Source organism: Ornithorhynchus anatinus, chromosome 14 (assembly GCF_004115215.2).
Source record: "Ornithorhynchus anatinus isolate Pmale09 chromosome 14, mOrnAna1.pri.v4, whole genome shotgun sequence".
Taxonomy (NCBI): Eukaryota; Metazoa; Chordata; class Mammalia; order Monotremata; family Ornithorhynchidae; genus Ornithorhynchus; species Ornithorhynchus anatinus.
In genome coordinates, this window is record NC_041741.1 from 40,552,545 (window position 1) to 40,570,227 (window position 17,683).

A 17,683-nucleotide genomic window follows, 5' to 3' on the forward strand; every position below is an offset into this window, starting at 1 on the left:
TAAATACAATTTCCTGTGCAGCAAGTTCATATAAGATAAAAATGTAACTTAATTACAAATATATAAATATGGTAACTGATATTTACAGAAAGAAGGGAGGGCCTGAGACTACAGAAAAACTAGCTATACTGTGTTTATTTTCCCCCACAATCTTCTGAATTGGTTCTAACGAAGGAACCTTCCAAAAGCATCCCCTGTAAACGATAGGTTTCAGACATCCTCTGCAAACCCACTCTCCAGGAAAATGCATTCAAGAGTATTTTCTGTGCAGATATTTGGATGTCTGAATATATGTTTCCCGAACATAATGGAAACTGGTGTTGCTTATTCAGCTTGAAAGTTTACACCCTGCTTGGCATCTACAAAGGAAAAATGATATTCGATAGTACGATTCAAAAGCCAATCCATTTTCCACTCTCAGGAGAAGAACACTGCAGACTGTCACTTTATGTTCTGAGAACTAGGAGCCAAGAAAAGTCACCCCCACAATGGAAAGGAGTCCTGATTTGGAGATCCCATTTCATCCCCTGGAACAGTGTGGTCCCTACAATGCCTACCCACTTTCACCTGCAAAATGCCATCTCATACATTCATTCATTTCTGGTGGTCCCCTGACACTTATTTCATGCGGTTTGTGCAACAATCTCAAACTTCAACACCAAAGGTAAAATCAAAGTGGAAAATGTCCTCCTTCCTCAGTTTCAGTGGGATGAGGAGCCACTGCCAGCTCAAAAACTTTGGGGGAAAAACAACTACCTTATTCTTGTGGGTTCTCCTATCATACCAGAGATGAATAAAAAGGCATGGTTCCCGTTCACTGGACATTTTATCCCACCCTTTAGTACCATTTGTCAATATATTTTCCTTGCCCAACATTTCAGAGGGAGCAGGTCTTGTTGGAACGAACAGAAAGAATCCTAGTTTTTCACTGATACCCATTGTGGGCAGTAGTCATTCTAGATGCAAGTGTAGTTTTCAAAGCATTTCCACATGAGAGAAATAAAGAACACAACCCTCACGTAGCAGTAGAAATGTTGAAATCAGCAACTTACTCCCGTTCCTAATTCAAGCAAGATTTACCGAATCTTTCCAACAAATATACACAATGCTGAGTCTTCGGCTGAGGAGCTAAGTTTCTGAAGGAGGAGAAGGAAATCTGTTAGATTTTCAGGATCCTGTGCAAGCAGACCTGAAGCTTTATTCTGCAAACTCTCATTTTCTACAATATCTAAACTTCAATGCTTTTGATAGGAAATAGCTTCTGAGAAGTTCATGCTGGTGACTGGCTGGACTGACTGGACTTGGATAAAACTAGTGCCAAAAGGAATAAAGCACAAATTCTGTGGATTGGAGGGACTGGGAATATGGAAAACACATTTTTATGAAGTACACTATTGTTTTTTCCTTAATGTTTTTAAGACTTCCATTCTATTCCAGAAAGAAGCAAGAAAAAGAGATAATGTCAGAAGATAACATCTTCAAGCTGAAAATGTTGATTTATATATGGTCCAAATGAGATAAAAGTAGGATGCCTGGATATTCTGGGAAAATGTAAGTCTTTCTATTGGAAAAGTTTGCATTTTACTCTTTAGTCTTTTTTCTCTAGGACATATTATTTCCCAAGCAAAGTGTCTATTCAAGAAATATCTGGACATGGATTGTGTGGTGAAAAGTTACCAGGAGGGAATAAAAAGTGGGTATTCTTAGGTTAGATTCTCAGATCTACATTGACTCACTGGGTGAAAGAGAGCCTTCTTGGTGCCCCAGTTTCTCTCTCAGAATTAGGAAGGCTCTTGAATGATCAGTATCGGTTGAGGAGAGGGAATGCTCATGTAAATAAAATGAACAGAGAATATAGCCACCTCACTTTAGCTATTAGTGCCAGCCTCTTCTACTATCCAATCTTTTAAGCAGTTACTAGCCTGCCAAATCAAAGCCGATTGCTCTGAGCTTCCCCATTTCCTTCTCCATGAGGAAAACTATCCTGTTGTATAACCAGGAATAATAATTGTGTTTACTGAGCCCCCACTGGACGCAGTACCCTGTACTAAGCATTTGGGAAGTTACCTCACAAAGACACATTCTCTGCCCACAAGGAACCTACAGTGCAATGGGTGGGTTGAACCTAAGAATCTCTGCAAATAGAGGAATTGAGGGAGAACCTTCTCTTGGGGTTTCAAAGATATTCTAATCTTACATATAACATTCTGCAGAATACTAATCTATTAAGTTAATGCTTCATAGAGTAGTAGAAAGAAGTCTAGATTATTAGGAGGAAGAGGAGCACTTAACATTGGTCTGTGAGGGTAGGTCTATTTGAGTTTGGAGGGTCAAATTTTGACCCACTAGTGATCTCTGAAATGATTTACAAGGCGGACAATATTATTATCGTTATTCTTGTTAGACTGCAGATGGAGAGAATGGATTTCCGATTCCTCGGAATTGCCCCTTGGCTTCTGGCACCAAAGATACCCAGGACACTGACCTTATCTGTATATCCAACATGTCCCCTCAGCTACTAGAATCCCATTTTTGGACATGTGTCAGAAGCAACCCAGAGACCACTTATATTAGTTTCCCAGTCCTTGGATCACTGGGATGACTGGGCCATATTGTCATAGCGGGCTGACCAAGGCCCCTCCAGAAGATCTTGCTATTTGTAGTTGATTTAGGTAAAGAAGTAGCATGGCCAAGTGGAAGGGACACAGGACTGGGTGTCAGAAATACTGGATTCTAATCCTAGCTCTCCACTTGCTTGCCATGTGAGCTCAGGCAAGTTATTTGACTTCCCTGTGCCTCGATTTTCTAATTTTAGATCGGGATTAATTGCCTATTGGCCCTCTCCCTTAGACTGTGAACCCCAAAGAGGACAGAAACTGTATTTAATCTGATTGTTTTGTATCTAACACAGTTCTGGGCACATAATAAGTGCCTAACAAATGCCACAATTATCATTTTTGTGACAACCTTGTTTGGTTGAGTCCTTCTCTTGCCCTTCCTGTAAACCCCATCTTTCTCTCCCTCATTTCCACCCCCACCCCCCAGAAAATAAAAACCCCAGTTACATTCAAGTCTTCGATATCAAAGCCCCTAATTACTTCTCCCCAGCCTGTCCCCACTGCCATAGTTGCTGACAAATAAGCTATGGCATGTGGCATGAACCCATAACTGGGAGTCCGGAAGACTTATTTCTGTGCCTAGCTCTGCCTCTGACTGGCTCTCATGACCTTGAACAGAACACTCGAGTTCTGGGTGCATTAATCTCTCATTGTGAAGTGGAGGTGATGGAGCTTGTTCTTGAAGTGCTTTGAGATTTTTCTTGGAAGTTAATGGCCAAATTGCTATTATATTTTCATCGAAATAGGCAACTCACTTTCTAAAATGTTTAAAATGTGATGCTTTAATATCACATACGGAAACATGAGTTGAGAATGAACTGTTGTTTAATGTTAGATTTGAGGATTTGAAGGAAATAGAAACAGGTTGGAATTTTTGTCCTTGGAATTATGAGCAAACAAAAATGTCAAACTAACCTTGAAAATAGTGATCATTGTAGGTTTAACAGAGTGCGTGCACTCCATTAATAGGAACACGTGTATAAAGTATGTAACCTGATGTCTTCGAATACAAGTTCCTAGAAGACAAACAACCAGGCTGTGTATATTCTCTGAGTGGAACATATTGTGGGCAATAAATAGAAATATGAAACAGCAACAAGGTATCGTGGGATTAGAGCAGTTTAAATTTTAATGTTTTTTTTTCAATTGTTGTATCAACTTTCTAGAAATAGCTAGGTATAACAATATTCTTGAGAAATGTTTTGAATGGAAAAACCTGCCTGCTAATGAAAGAGGCTAGTAGTTTTCCTTGGTCTCTAACAGTACAAGTATGAGCAGATACTTAAAATTGTATTTTCTCACCATCTCAGTCAATTAATAATATTTACTGAAAACTTATTCTGTGCAGAGAACACTGTATTTGAAGTTCGGGAGAGTCCTATAGAGTGAATAGACCCATTCCCTGCTCTCAGGGAGCTTTCTGGGGTGAGGGGAGAGAGAAACTAAAATCAATTACAGATAGGGAGGAAGCAACAGAGTTTAAAGAAATGCATCTAGGTTGACTGAAGAAACAAGCTTGTACAAAATACCATAGCTGCCAGTTTTTAAAAGCAGCACATAGAGTTTTTATGAGGATGAAGGCTTGGGAAAACTAAAAAAACACAACTTTATTTGAGGCCAACTTCCTCCAGTAAGAAGGATTACTAGTGATTACTCCAGTGAGAAGCAGCGTGGCTTAATGGAAAAAGCACGGGTTTGGGAGTCTGAAGTCGTGGGTTCTAATCCCATCTCTGTCACTTGTCAGTTGTTAGACTCTGGGCAAGTCACTTGACTTCTCTGTGCCTCAGTTCCCTCATCTGGAAAATGGGGACCAAACGTGGGACAACCTGATTCCCTTGTATCTCCCCCAGCGCTTAGAACAGTGCTTAGCACAAAGTAAGTGCTCAACAAATGCTATTATTATTATTATTAAGGATTCACTGCCACCCTAGAGCATTCATCAGAGTGGGTGGCTTGTCAGGGATCAGTGGGGTGGTTTGGTGACTCCATGCCCATTCAGAACCTTTGAAGCCCGGAAGCAGTTTTGAGATCATCTAATTGCAAGATTGAAATGGTTAGTAGATTGCATGTATCATTTGTTTGTGTGGAGAAGCAGCATGGCCTAGTGGAAAGAGCACGGGCATGGGAGTCAGAAAGACCTAGGTTCTAATTCTGGTTCTGCCACTTGCCCGCTGTGTGACCTCGGGGAAATCACTGCACTTCTCTGTGCCTCAGATACCTCATCTGTAAAATGGGGATTAAAACCAGAAGCCCATGTGGGACAGGGACTACGTCCAACTTGAGAAGCTTATATCGACCCCAATGCTTAAAACATTGTCTGGCACATATTAAGCGCTGAATAAATACCATTTTGAAAAATGTTCTGTATAACATCATTCTCTTTCCTGAAGTGCCCAGCCTAAACCACACAGCTTTACATGGTTCAATGTGGCTGATTTTTCCCTCCTCAGAGTGGCTAAAATCGGAAGCTGATCTTGTCTTTATTTATTAATAATGATAATAATGATGGTATTTGTTAAACACCTCATACGTGCCGAGCACTGTTCTAAGCCCTGGAGTAGATATGAAATAATTAGGTTGTCCCATGTGGGGCTCACGATCTTAATCTCCATTATACAGGTGAGGTTACTGAGGCACAGAGAAGTTAAACAATTTGCCCAAGGTCACACAGCAGACAAGTGGTGAAGCTGGCATTAGAACCCATGACCTCTGACTTCCAAGCCCATGCTCTTTCCACTAAGCCACGCTGCTTCTCAATATTGAAGGGAGACCAGCCTTGTGGTCCCAGACACAGCTCCCTTATTTCGATATTTCCAAAGGGGGAAGTCAATGGAAAATCCTCTTAAGGGGAGTCAAAATAAACTCTCTGGCAGGTATGTTCACCACTTTGCTATTTGTTTCCCTTAGCACATTCATCTCTATGGTCTGGGCATCACTGTCAAACCTAAAATGTTGGGATCACGAGACCACTTTCTATCTTAGCAGCAGCCTCTGGCATATACCGAGAAGTACAGGTTTTGTTATGTATCTGTAGTAAAAAATAATAATGATCCAAGGGAGGAAAATGCATGAAACTGCTTTATATTTCAAGGTAAAAACCAACAATATAGGATCAATTTGGCCCCTGAAAGATCTGATTTTGTCTGTTAAAGCAGTTAAATTATGTTCTGGGTATTTTTTATTGTCCCCCAAGTAGGCCTTAGTGTTCAACTTGAATACGCAGTTCTGCTGCCCAATCTCCATAGTCAATGCTACTATATGACAGGATTGTGATGGAAAACATGAATGGAAAGCTCCAGCCAGCAAATTTCACTTTTGCACAACTTTCCACCCTGACTACTGAAACAGCACTGTTTGAGGCTAAAAGACCCACCTGTATGTAACTTGAAATTATGGCCACAGAAAAGGCATACGGCTCCCCCAAGAAGCAATGGCAGATTAGAGGCCCTATGTTCCCTTTCTGACAGTGAAGAATGGCTTCATGGTAAAGGTATTCGGCCATCTAAAATAAGGAGCCGACCACTGTCGTATCGTATGACATCGTCCCAAATGTTTTAGTGATTACAAGCTGTTTTACTGGGCAGTGAAAGGTCTGGATCAGAGCTGAGTTCCAGGGCTATGTTATAGCATATTCTCCCCCCCCCCCCAAACACACACACAATACCTTGTCCTCATAGACACCGGCCTTAGAGCATCTCAGAATCAGGTCACTTGTGCTTGAAAAGCCTTGAGAAGACTTAGTCGAGAAGAACCTTCGATGGTAATGAGATTTGCTCCTTAGCCTGGACTGCTAGTGGAAAGAAGGAGAACCATGCCACACTGCCCCATTTCATGCTGTGGTCAGTTCATTTTATATCATCTAATCAGCTGCTTGCGCTTGGTCCCGGGTGGCGTACCAGATTATTCTGGGAGAATGTTACTTTTGTCTTTCCCCTGTCATTACACTCAGTTCACAATAATGTTTGGCGTTTTTAGTTTCGGGGCTCCAGCCACAACCTAACAATTCTTACACTGGAAAGGAGATGAATAGTAATAGTTCAATTAATCAGTCAAGTGTATTTATTGATTGCTTACTGTGTGAAGGACACTGTAACACAACAATATAAGAGACAGATTCCCTGCCCAAGAGTAGTGCTGTTGTTTAAGCACCTACTATGTGTGTAGTGGTAGGGGAGAAACAAGGCAATCAGAGCCTTATCTCATATGAGGTGCAAATCCAAGGGAGAGAAGGAATTTTTAATCCTCATTCTGAAGAAGGGAAAAAGAGGCACAGAGAAGTTAAATGATTTACCTAAGGTCACATAACAGGCAAGTGGCAGAGCCAGAATTAGAACGCAGGTTTCCTGGATACCAGCCCTAGAATCTTTCCACGGGGCTACCTTGCTTCTCCCGTGTAAAGCTGGCAGGGATTGAAAGACTCCAGTACGTTATGGCCTGAGGAGTGACCACTTGCACTAAGATATCCTCCGGCCGTAATGAACATTGGGGAGAGATGGCAGCTTTCAGCCATTCCTTTCTAAATTGAAATTATATTATTAGGGTTTTCCCCTGTGGGTCCCTCCCGTGTGATACGATTTGTTCCAGCCCTGCTTTAGAATATCTTGTGTCCAAACTTCTGGGACTGTTTAGGGTGAATCAGCTTGGGGAACATTCTTGGTTTTTTAATTATATTCCTCCAGAAATTTCATGTAAGGTAAACTCCCAGTCACCTTCAAAATTTTAGCACCCAAGGAATATATCAGAGGCAGGAAATATCTGACTTGTTTTAGCATTCTAGGGTGTTGTTCCTTCTCCTTCCCCCCCCCCCCCCCCTTTTGACAGCTTCACTCTCAAATAATTAAGGAACGATTCTGGTTTTCCTCTCTCACACTCCAGTTTACGGGCTCCAAACAACATTGGTCTCCCAGCAAGGTCTGGCTTCTCTTTCAATATAAATTTAGAATAGTTCTTCTTTATGAAATGCATTGGACCTTTGTGCATTTTATGTGATAAAGGAATAAAGTAAGACCATGCCAGACATGCTAACAACAAAGCTAACTTATGTTTATGTCTCCCTTTACTTGTTTACAAATTATGTGTGTGCCCATAAGCTGAATTGGAAACAAAATTTCAGCTAATTCCATATTGAGTTTGCAAGTTTAAACACTCGGAACTTGGGAACCTCCCAGTGTTAGTCATTTTTACCTTATATTTTATATGTTAAAGAATTTAACTAATAAAACATGATTTGAAGAATTTATTAAGATAAACAGGACTACCAATTACCAACTTGAACAAGGTGAGTTGCAGATGTAGGAATTTTAACTTTTGAATTTCCTGGTTCTGGACTTTTTAGCTGCCTAACCTTAAGGTTGAGTAAACACAACTTTTGCATTTAATTTCCCGTCATTGTTTTTTTAAGAAAAAGAGGAGGAAAAAATACTGGAGAAGAGATTACTCCCCAAAAGCACAGAACTTCAAGTGCTAAATAAACATGACTATGAATACAAAAGTTCTAATTTAGGCTTGCTGTTTCAAAATAATTTTCCCTAAATGATAATCCAAGTGTGTCACTAGTAAGGACTCCCACACCTGGAGATTGTGAGAATTAGTGAGGTGAGGTCTGTGCTTGTATTGCACTCTTACTCTAGTGGAAAGAGCCCGGGACTGGGAGTCAGGAAGCCTGGGATGAATCCCAACTCCTTTCCTCGCCTACTATGTGACTTTGGGTAAGTCACAACTTCTCTGGACATCAAGTTTCTTCATCGGTGAAACTAGGCTGTGATAGATTGTGAGCCCCAGTTAGGAGAGGAACTCTGATCTGATAACCATGTTTGTAGTCGTAGTTGTTGTCCTAATTACTATCTTCCCTTATGGCTTTAATAATAATGTTGGTATTTGTTAAGCGCTTACTATGTGCCAAGCACTGTTCTAAGCGCTGGGGTAGACACAGGGGAATCAGGTTGTCCCACGTGGGGCTCACAGCTGCTTTACCTTCTTTATGGTATTTGTTAAATGCCTACTCTGGGCCAGGTAGCGTATTAAATGCTGGAGCAGATACAATCTAATCAGGTTGGACACAGTCCACATCTCACATGGAGCTCCCAGTGTTAATCCCCATTTTCTAGATGAAGGAACTGAGTCACAGAGAAGTGAAGTTACCATGGATCACTGGATTCCATTCTCCTCTTTGTGTGTTAGATGGCATAAACGTTAAGCACCATTCTGGGGCCTGAGAGGCAGTATTCTCCACAACTCTTTCCTCACTGACGAGTCATCTGAAAGCCCATCTGATTAGCCTACCACCCTTCTCTTGCCTCCTCCTATTTCTCTGTATCCTTTGTTATGAGTCTTCATCGAGAAGGTAAGCAGTCCCTGCAAATTTTCTGAAACAAATCACATTTATTTAAAAGCTTAAGCTTTTTACAAATGAACCTTATCAAACTCTTGTGCTGCTGCCTTTGATCTAGGCACTGCTGCAAAACTTCTGGTATTCCTTAGAGCAATCTGTCTTGAAAAAATACTCTTCCAACAACCTTTACAGGCAAATATCTTCACACAACCACTTCAAGCATTCTTCAAGAGAGCACACTATAACAGAATGACCCTCTTCACTCATGTGGCCATTCAGACTGTTTTCAGGTGGTCTGTCCTGGGTCAAATACAGATTAGGTCCTGGAGGCCTTTGTAGGGTATTGATATTTTCAGCATGTGACCTCCCTCAATCTCAGTTCATTCATTCAATCATATTTATTGAGCGCTTTCTGTGTGCAGAGCACTGTACTAAGTGCTTAAGTTCCTATTGCCATGTTCTGCACACAGTATGCATCAATAAATACCATTGGATGAATGAATGAATGGGAGCTGCAGCCGGCCTCAAAGGGAAATGCAGTGGTTCTGGAGAATTTGGGGGTACGGGAGCGGGAAGTTGGGGGACAGACTTCCTGGAGAGATGCTCTATGTTTGGATGGTTTCCAGCGGGATCAGGTGGACTTTTGCAAAATGGCCTGGAAAGCCCTACCTCTTCATATCTGACAGATGATCACCTTCAAAGCCATATTAAAAGTACCTGAGAGACCTACCCTCACTAAGCCCTCATTTCTTATTCTTATTCACCCCCACAACACCTATGTAGTCTTTCCTTATGCTGTCAAATGATCTCTGACCTATAGCAACTCCACTGATACAGTTCTCCCTGAATGTTCCTCTCTCCAGCTGCATTTTGAGACAGTGACAATCACCAAAAATACTAAAAATCCCTTGTTAATGGTACTCCCTCTGAAATCTACAAACAAAAATGCTTGGAAGTTTGCCTGGGCTTTTCTTTAACATATTGAATGAACACTGAAAATCCAACCTGCTTCAAAGACACCCCCAAATGATCACTATCATCTATAAAAATGAGACCTGGAGGGAATCTTCTGTGATGTCTCACCTTCTCTTCTTTGTTTGGGAGATTCTAAGCAGAGCCCTTCTGAACTAGCTACTGGGGAAGATCAAGAAATATGCTCTTCCTGAATTGCAATCTAGTTTCAGGCCATATTGCAACAGACAAGTCATAACTTTTGCCATCTACCAAACCTTCTATTTTCAGACCTTAGGAAAGCATTTGACATATCAGCAAACTGGGACTCTGGCTATTAACTGTGTTTAACTGCCCCCTCCCCTTTTCCAAAAGTTCACCAGGATTCTCACCCCCTTATCTTGCTGATTTCCTACTACAACCCAGCTCAAACACTTCCCTTCTCTGGTGCCCACCTACTCAATGTACCTCAATCTAATCTGTCTCATCCCCAGCCCCTTGATCAAGTCCTCCCACTGGCCTGGAACTCCCTCCCCTTTAATATCTGGCAAAACACAACTCTCTCCACCTTCTAAGCCTTATTAAAATCACATCTACTCCAAGAGGTCTTCCCTGAATGAGGCTCTCCCTATTCTCTTTCCCATCTGCTTTGTCTATGCACTTGGATTTGTACCCTTTAAGCCCTGGATATTCACCTCCCCACAGCACTTATGCATATATTTGTAATTTATATAACTATCAGCCTCCCCATGTAGGCTGTGCAGGGAATGTGTCTGCCAACTCTGTCATACTGAACTCTCCTAAATGTTTAGTATGGAGCTCTACACACAGCAGGTGATCAATAAATACCATTCATTGCTTCTAGGACTATTGAGAACAGTATAGCAAGACACATTAAACTTGAAGGTAAGTCATGTTCTATCACTCTTAGAGTTAATTGGTGGTATTTATTGAGGACTTCCTGTGTGCAGAGGCCTTTACTAAGAGCTTAGAAGAGTACAAAGCAACAGAATTGGTAGACACATTCCCTGCCCTCAAGGAGCTAATAGTGCTGTTCAACCTATATGACAAATGACCTAAAAGTTGGTGTTTTGGCAGTGCCCTGTTCATTCAGTTTCCTTGTGTCAAGAAGAAACTGAAGTTAGTCTTGTACCCCTCTTTTTCCTGGGAACTACATCTCCAGGATTCTGAATATCTCCCCAGGATCCCCTAGGAAGTTGGAAGCTTTTAGGTGGAATTAAGATTGGCCAGTAAGAGGCTGGGAGACCTAGACACCAACTTTTCATTTTGAGTGTGTGAGCAAAAAAAGGTACAGTGCTTTTAGAGTGGAATTTGGGAATGACAGACAGGCTGCAAAAGGTAAAAAAAAGACCCAAATTTGGGGCTTTTCAGCCCTAATGAGAAGCTCACAAGTTATGTTATAGATTGGGATAAATGAGGCTGCCAGGCCAGCCCAAAAAGCCATTGGTTGAAAACACTGAGTTCATTTCCACAGCTGGAAGCCCTTGAGGGTAATGGCCCAATTAGTCTTATGGAATTGGAACGAGCTGAGAAGTGCTCAGCCAATCAGTGATCAGGCAAGGCTTTTAAAAAGGGGAAAGGGAGGCAAGCAGGATTTTCTCTCTCTCTCTCCTACAATGATTTGTGGCTGTGCTTCTTATGTGTGCTTGAACTGTAAGTATTTTGGTTTCTGCATATATGCTCTGGCCCACAATAGCTTGTGAAGTATAATAATTTGGGTTCCTTTTTGTTCACTTGCACTGTCTCATCTAAAGTTCCCTGATATGACTTTCGTGATTGATCTGAGTGACTGAAACAACCATAAATGTTTTGTTGGTTCCTCCATGATTAACCCTGATTGATCAGTTTTAATAAAAGGCCACCTAGATTATAACTAACTCTGTGGTATGGAAATTCTCAAGCACCCAAGAGTCTTGTGGTAAAAATACACTACTGAACTATGGGAAACTCTGTGGCCAGCACTTGTAAGAAAGGCCTCTGAAATTAAAATATGGCAGTTGAAGTGAATGGTTTGAAAAGGATTCTAAAAATGCAGTAAAAACCCTATGAATTTTTGTGACCACTTAAAAAGCTTTCAGAATTTATTTTTAGCAACCATATGAAATTTGCATAAAGACTTCATAAGCAGTTGTTGTATACCTATAATCATTAGTCCAACTCAGAAATTCAGGCTCCAATTATATTTTGACCTCCGTTACTCTGATGCTTCAAGGTAAAAGAGAAGGTGGGAGCCTGAAATAGCCAGGTGTTAGGCATAGAACCGTTCTCACCCTCCACAAATGTCAATGAAGAGGAGTTGTAGTACTTCCGCTATTTGGCAATTAAGATTAAATCCCCTAGATACTGGAATCATCCTCCCTAAATGAACTGAGCAATAGTTCACTTAATAAAACATTAGTCTTCAAGAATAGGTAAAAACTCCTCATTTTGAGTAGGCATGAAACAAGCAGGGATTTTAGAGGGGATGGGGATTGGGAGAAGAAAGACTTCCATTTTAGGGTCTTATAGGACCTGATTAGAAATCCTCACGTTTTGTCAGAGACCAGGAAAGAGCTTCTCTAGGAGTCTACATTGTAAACTCATCCCCATCACGTTTCCTGCAGTTTGTCCCTCACATTACCATCATATGGATTATTCATACAAACACTGAATGGTGGCTAGAGTAAGAAATCACCATGTGTTGTTTAGATTACTGAAAGGGTGCCTGCAGTTTTTAAATGGGATTACATTTAACTCTAAGCATTGACTTTCAATATTCAAGCAGGAGATTGCCCCTGGGCAATGGGGTTTAATATGGCTTTTATAAGCAAAAGCATAATCAGCAATAATAAGATGCAAAAAGAAAGCCCACATGAGAAATTAAATTGGGGTCATCATCTTCAAAAAACTTCTCTTGGGGGTCTTCCTGTATGTTTGGGGTGAATTTTTTTTTTTTTCTGTAAACCATTCACCGATTCTCTCAGCTCCAGCACAAGTAGCTTTACTTGTTGCAAACCGGCTTGGTTTATGGCCAAAGATTCCTACTTTAATAATACTGCTACTACTAATAATAACTGGTGTTTCTTAAACATTTACCATGTGCTAACCACTGAACTGAGTATAGGATACAGAACAGCAAAAACAGATTGGAGATGGTCCTGGTACCACATTGGACTCAGTCTAGCGGGGAGAGAGAATAGGTATCAATCAGTGGTATTTATTGAGGACTGTTTTAAGTGCTTGGGATAGTACATTACAACAGAGTTGGTAGAACTGTTCCCTGTCCACAAGGAGTTTACTGTTATAGGGTGAGATAGACATTAAAATTAGTTATGGTTATGTACCTAGGTGATGTGGACCTGAGGGTTGGGTGAATAGATGCTTAAAGTGTACAAATCCAAGTACAAGAGTGACACAGAAGGGAGAGGGAGTTGAGGGAGGCCTCTTGGAGATATGATTTTAGTAAGGCTTTGAAGGGAGGGAGAGTGGTGGTTTGTTGCATATGAAAGGAGAAGGCAGTTCAAGTCAAAAGGAGGAGGATGTGGGTGAGGGAATAGAGGCAAGGTAGACAAGATCAAAGTACAGTGAGGAGGTTGGCATTAGAGGAGCGAAGTGTGCGGGTTAGGTTATAGTAGAAAATCAGTGAGGTAATTTATGAAGGAATGGGGTGAACAAGCGCTTTAAAGCTGATGGTAAGGAGTTTGTTTCATGCGTAGGTGGATGGGCAACTATTAGAGATTTTTGAGGAGTGGAGAGAGATGGACTAAACTTCTCTTTTTTTAATGAAAATTATCTGGGCAGCAGAGGCAGGAGTCCAGATCACTGTACTAAATTCCTGAGAAAGTACAATACAACAGGGTTGGTAAACATGATCCCTGACCACAAGGACTTTATGGCCTCCAGGAGAAGAGGTATCTAATCCCTGATTTTTACAGATGAATAAACAGCCTCAGAGAATGTAAGTGACTTGCCAAGATCACACAGCAGGCAATTGGCTGAGCAGGGATTATAACCTGGGACCTCCTGACTCTCAAGCCCATGCTCTTCCCACTAGGCCACACTTCTGGAGTGGACATTTTAAGAAAGCTTCAACCAGATGAATCTTGTCCTGAAATGGAGGTGTTGAGTGGGATGAGGCAGTATAACCCCCAGGCCACTTGATCCTATTGAAGAGGAGGCTGATGTCACTGAATTGAAATTATAGAAGGTGTGGTGCTCAACTAGATCCATGCTAAATGCATGGGAGAATAATAGCTCATTGTACATTATTTAACATGTGTATCAAATAGCCTTTCACTAGCAGCAAAAAAAGCACCAAATAATGACAATATGGGGTGAGATGGGGTTAGCTATTACAATGCAACCTAAATTAAAGTAGCCAACAACATTAAGAGCATTGTCATTATGGCTATCTCATCATTCCCATTTTCCCACAGTACATTATGATTAATAATTGGTATCTGCAGTAAAATCAAGGGATGGCTTTGTCAGAGACTTGGAATGTAGGTGATAGAACTGAAGTGGCAAAAAGAAAGACGTAAATTAATGTAAAACTTGCCCCTAATTTACTCTTCAGTCAGAAAATGACTCCAGAGAACACTTTACTGACATAATCTGGGTTTCACCACCCGGATTTTAATCTCTCCACATAAAGCCTCATAAAAACTAATTACAAAGCTTTGCCCCTAAGTTGTTTTATAAAATTATATTTATGGGGTAAAAGTGTCCTTCTGATGTTTGTGGTATTTTATGGGGAAGAGAGAGTGTTGCTTTAAAGTTAGATGTTTCCTTCCGGCCTGTTAAGAATCAACTACCAAGGATATTGGAAATGGGGACATGAGCCATTTTTCACATGTCTGAGTCTGCCTAGTGATTTTGGTCATTTCTGTTGAAGGTGTATTTAATCAAAGCTTCATACTGCGTTTTATAATGTAGCTGCTGTGACATGCACATTTTAACTCCTTTCTGGAGAAGAGACTTTCTAATATCTTGGCTGTTAGATGATAAACCCTTCATTGGCTGGCCTTTGCCTTGGACATCAAATTCTAACTTCCTGCTTGGACTCAATCCTCCACCCACTTTATTCCTTCTGATGCTGCATCTCTCATTTCCTCCTGCTCCCCATCTGGACCCTTCATTCTACCCAGGTGCCATTCATGACCGACGCTTTTGTTCCCCATCTCTGCTCCTATTGGTGTGCAGTCTTCCATGCCAAACTCGGCTCCTGACATGGGTTCTCTGTGGTAACAGCTTTCCTTTCATTTTCCGCCACCAAACTCGCTTCTTCTGTGAAGCTTTTCAGAGATCTCTCAGGACCACAAGCCAGGGTCAGAAAGATGAAAGGAATGAAAATAAAACCAGGCACCAATTATCTCTCACCGATGCTTTTATGTCTTTCATTTTGGGGCCTGTCCTTCTTAAATCATAGGCCGGTTGGAAACAGTGGTGTCGTCGTCTTTTTTGCATAAGGTCAAGTGCATTGCGGGTGTCCCATAAATCTCAAATAATAGCCTTACAACACACATTAAATAAAATGAGAACATTGATCTGTTAAAACATTGTTTTGTGACCTAATTACATCCTGGTTTTTTAATTTGTTCCCAGGATTTCCTGGCTTGGAACAATAGGGTAGGCTTGGTGAAATTATGTGGTCCTAAAATTTTTCTCGGTGTTCTAGTGCTGAATGTAAAATAGAATTTCTTCCATCTAAAGAAAGGGTAGCCAAAGCTAAGCTTCTTAGTCTATTCCTCGGGGAAGAGGAATATGATGATTTTTGCCCCGAGAATTCAAACATTAGCTGCGGAACGGTCTCTCTACTTTTTCCTTTTTAAGCCAAGAACTCACCTATTTCCTTGCTTCCTCTAACCAAGTCTCAGAAAGCCTTCAGGGAATTCAGAAACATAACCCAGTTGCCAAGGATCATCATGTGTTGTGTGCACATGTATCAAATACCCACCAAAGTGAACTTCAACTTTGCAAACCCCAAATGAGAAATCCAAAACTTCCAATCAGAATTGCACTTTGAAATTCATGTCTCCACTCTTCCTTATTAGACTACAAGCTCTTCCAAGGCAGGGGTTGCTTCTAATTCTTCTGTACCTCATTCAACACCCTAGAATGCTGGTGATTAAATAAAAGCCTATTACAGTATTTGGAGACTAGATTTATCTATCAGTCAAAGGTACTTAATAATAATAATAGTAAATGCCATTATTATGTGCCAAACACTGTTCTAAGTGCTGGGCTAGATAAAAGGTAATCAGGTTGTCTCATGTGGGGCTCAGTCTTAATCCCCATTTTATAGATGAGGTAACTGAGGCACAGAGAAGTTAAATGACTTGCCCAAAGTCACACATGGATTAGAACCCATGACCTTTGACTCGCAAGCCCGTGCTCATTCCACTAAGCCACACTTTCTCACGCTGCTCGAATGTTTACTACTACTAATAGGGATGGTATGTGGTAAGCTCTTACTACGTGCCAAGCTTTGTTCTCAGCACTGGGTTAGATATAAGATAATCAGGTTGGACACAGTCCCTGTCCCATATAGAGCTCACTGTCTTAATCCCCATTTTACAGATAAAGTAACTGAGGCTTTGAGTAGTGAAGAGATTCAGCCAAGATCACACAGCCAACAAGTGGCAGAGCCAGGATTAGGACCCAGGTCATTTTGACTCCCAGGCCCTTGCTCTATTCACTAGTCTGTGTGCAGAACACTGTACTAAGTGCTTGGAAAAGTACAACAGAGTTAGTAGACATGTTTCTTGTCCACAAGGAGTTTACAGTATAGAGAGTATCTACATACAACTTGTGTGTGACTAAAAACACAACTTCACCTCCCCGACCCCTTAAACAATCTATTCTTCTCAAACCTCAAGGTTAATCATTTTAATCAGCCGCTGTATTTATTGGGAACTTTACTATGTGCAGAGCGCTGTAGGGTCTCATCTAAAATAAGATCAATGCCTAAAGAGTGCGCCCATATCAGTCCCCATACCCATGTCTGACTTTCCAGTCCGTGGCATGTTGTTTGCATACTGAGTCACTCAAGAGAATATTTTATCGGTCCATATTTAGGAGAATTTTGAAATACAAGTTCCTTAGTTAATAAGCTGTCGTTGCTCTGAGATAGTCCAGTGAAAACTGATAATGGATAGGGAGTAACTATATGACAGGAAGATGTGGTTGCAGAAGGATGTGTATTTATTATAACCAGAGCCTCAGAAGCAGGTTTTGACATAACTGACATTTCAAGGAAATTTACAGTATATACAGAGGAGATCAAGGACCCTCCATCCACTGAGAAACAAAGTCTGGGATCTTAACAAATTCTTTCATTCCAAGCCTCCACTGCCATTGCTGATAATTCCCATCAGGCCACCTTGTTTCAGCTCCCCCACTGTCACTCTCCCTGACAGGTTGAGATGCTGCTTTCCATTAATTCTTAATCATTGTTTAGGTTCTGGCAGATTGTAGAAACCAGTGGGTGTTGTGAATGACGTAGTTGAAGGTCAAGAAGAACTGAAGTGTGGATTATTGAAATGAAGTAGGCTGTGAGAGATTTTTCAGACCAGTAGAGGAAGAGCTTTTGAAGTGAAGATGAGCCATAAGAGAATAGTAGTCTTTTTTTTCCCTACATTGGATGAGGCATAAGAAACTACAGAAATGATTTAAAATGGGGATTTGTAGGCTATCTTCCATGTTGGTGATATGTACTTCCACCACTGTAATAGATAGCTGGGAAAACTTCACAAGCAAAATGAGAAGAATCCTCTGGCTGATC

The 17,683-nt window shown here is 41.0% G+C and overlaps 1 long non-coding RNA gene across 1 annotated transcript in view; it reads left to right on the forward strand.

The window, feature by feature from the left end:
• Nucleotides 1-11,490: 11,490 nt before the first annotated feature.
• Nucleotides 11,491-17,683, forward strand: part of LOC103170773 — a 132,646-nt gene continuing 126,453 nt past the window's right edge. Inside the window, exon 1 of the long non-coding RNA XR_005660816.1 lies at nt 11,491-11,574. This is a non-coding gene — a long non-coding RNA (uncharacterized LOC103170773). The remainder of the gene's footprint in view (nt 11,575-17,683) is intronic.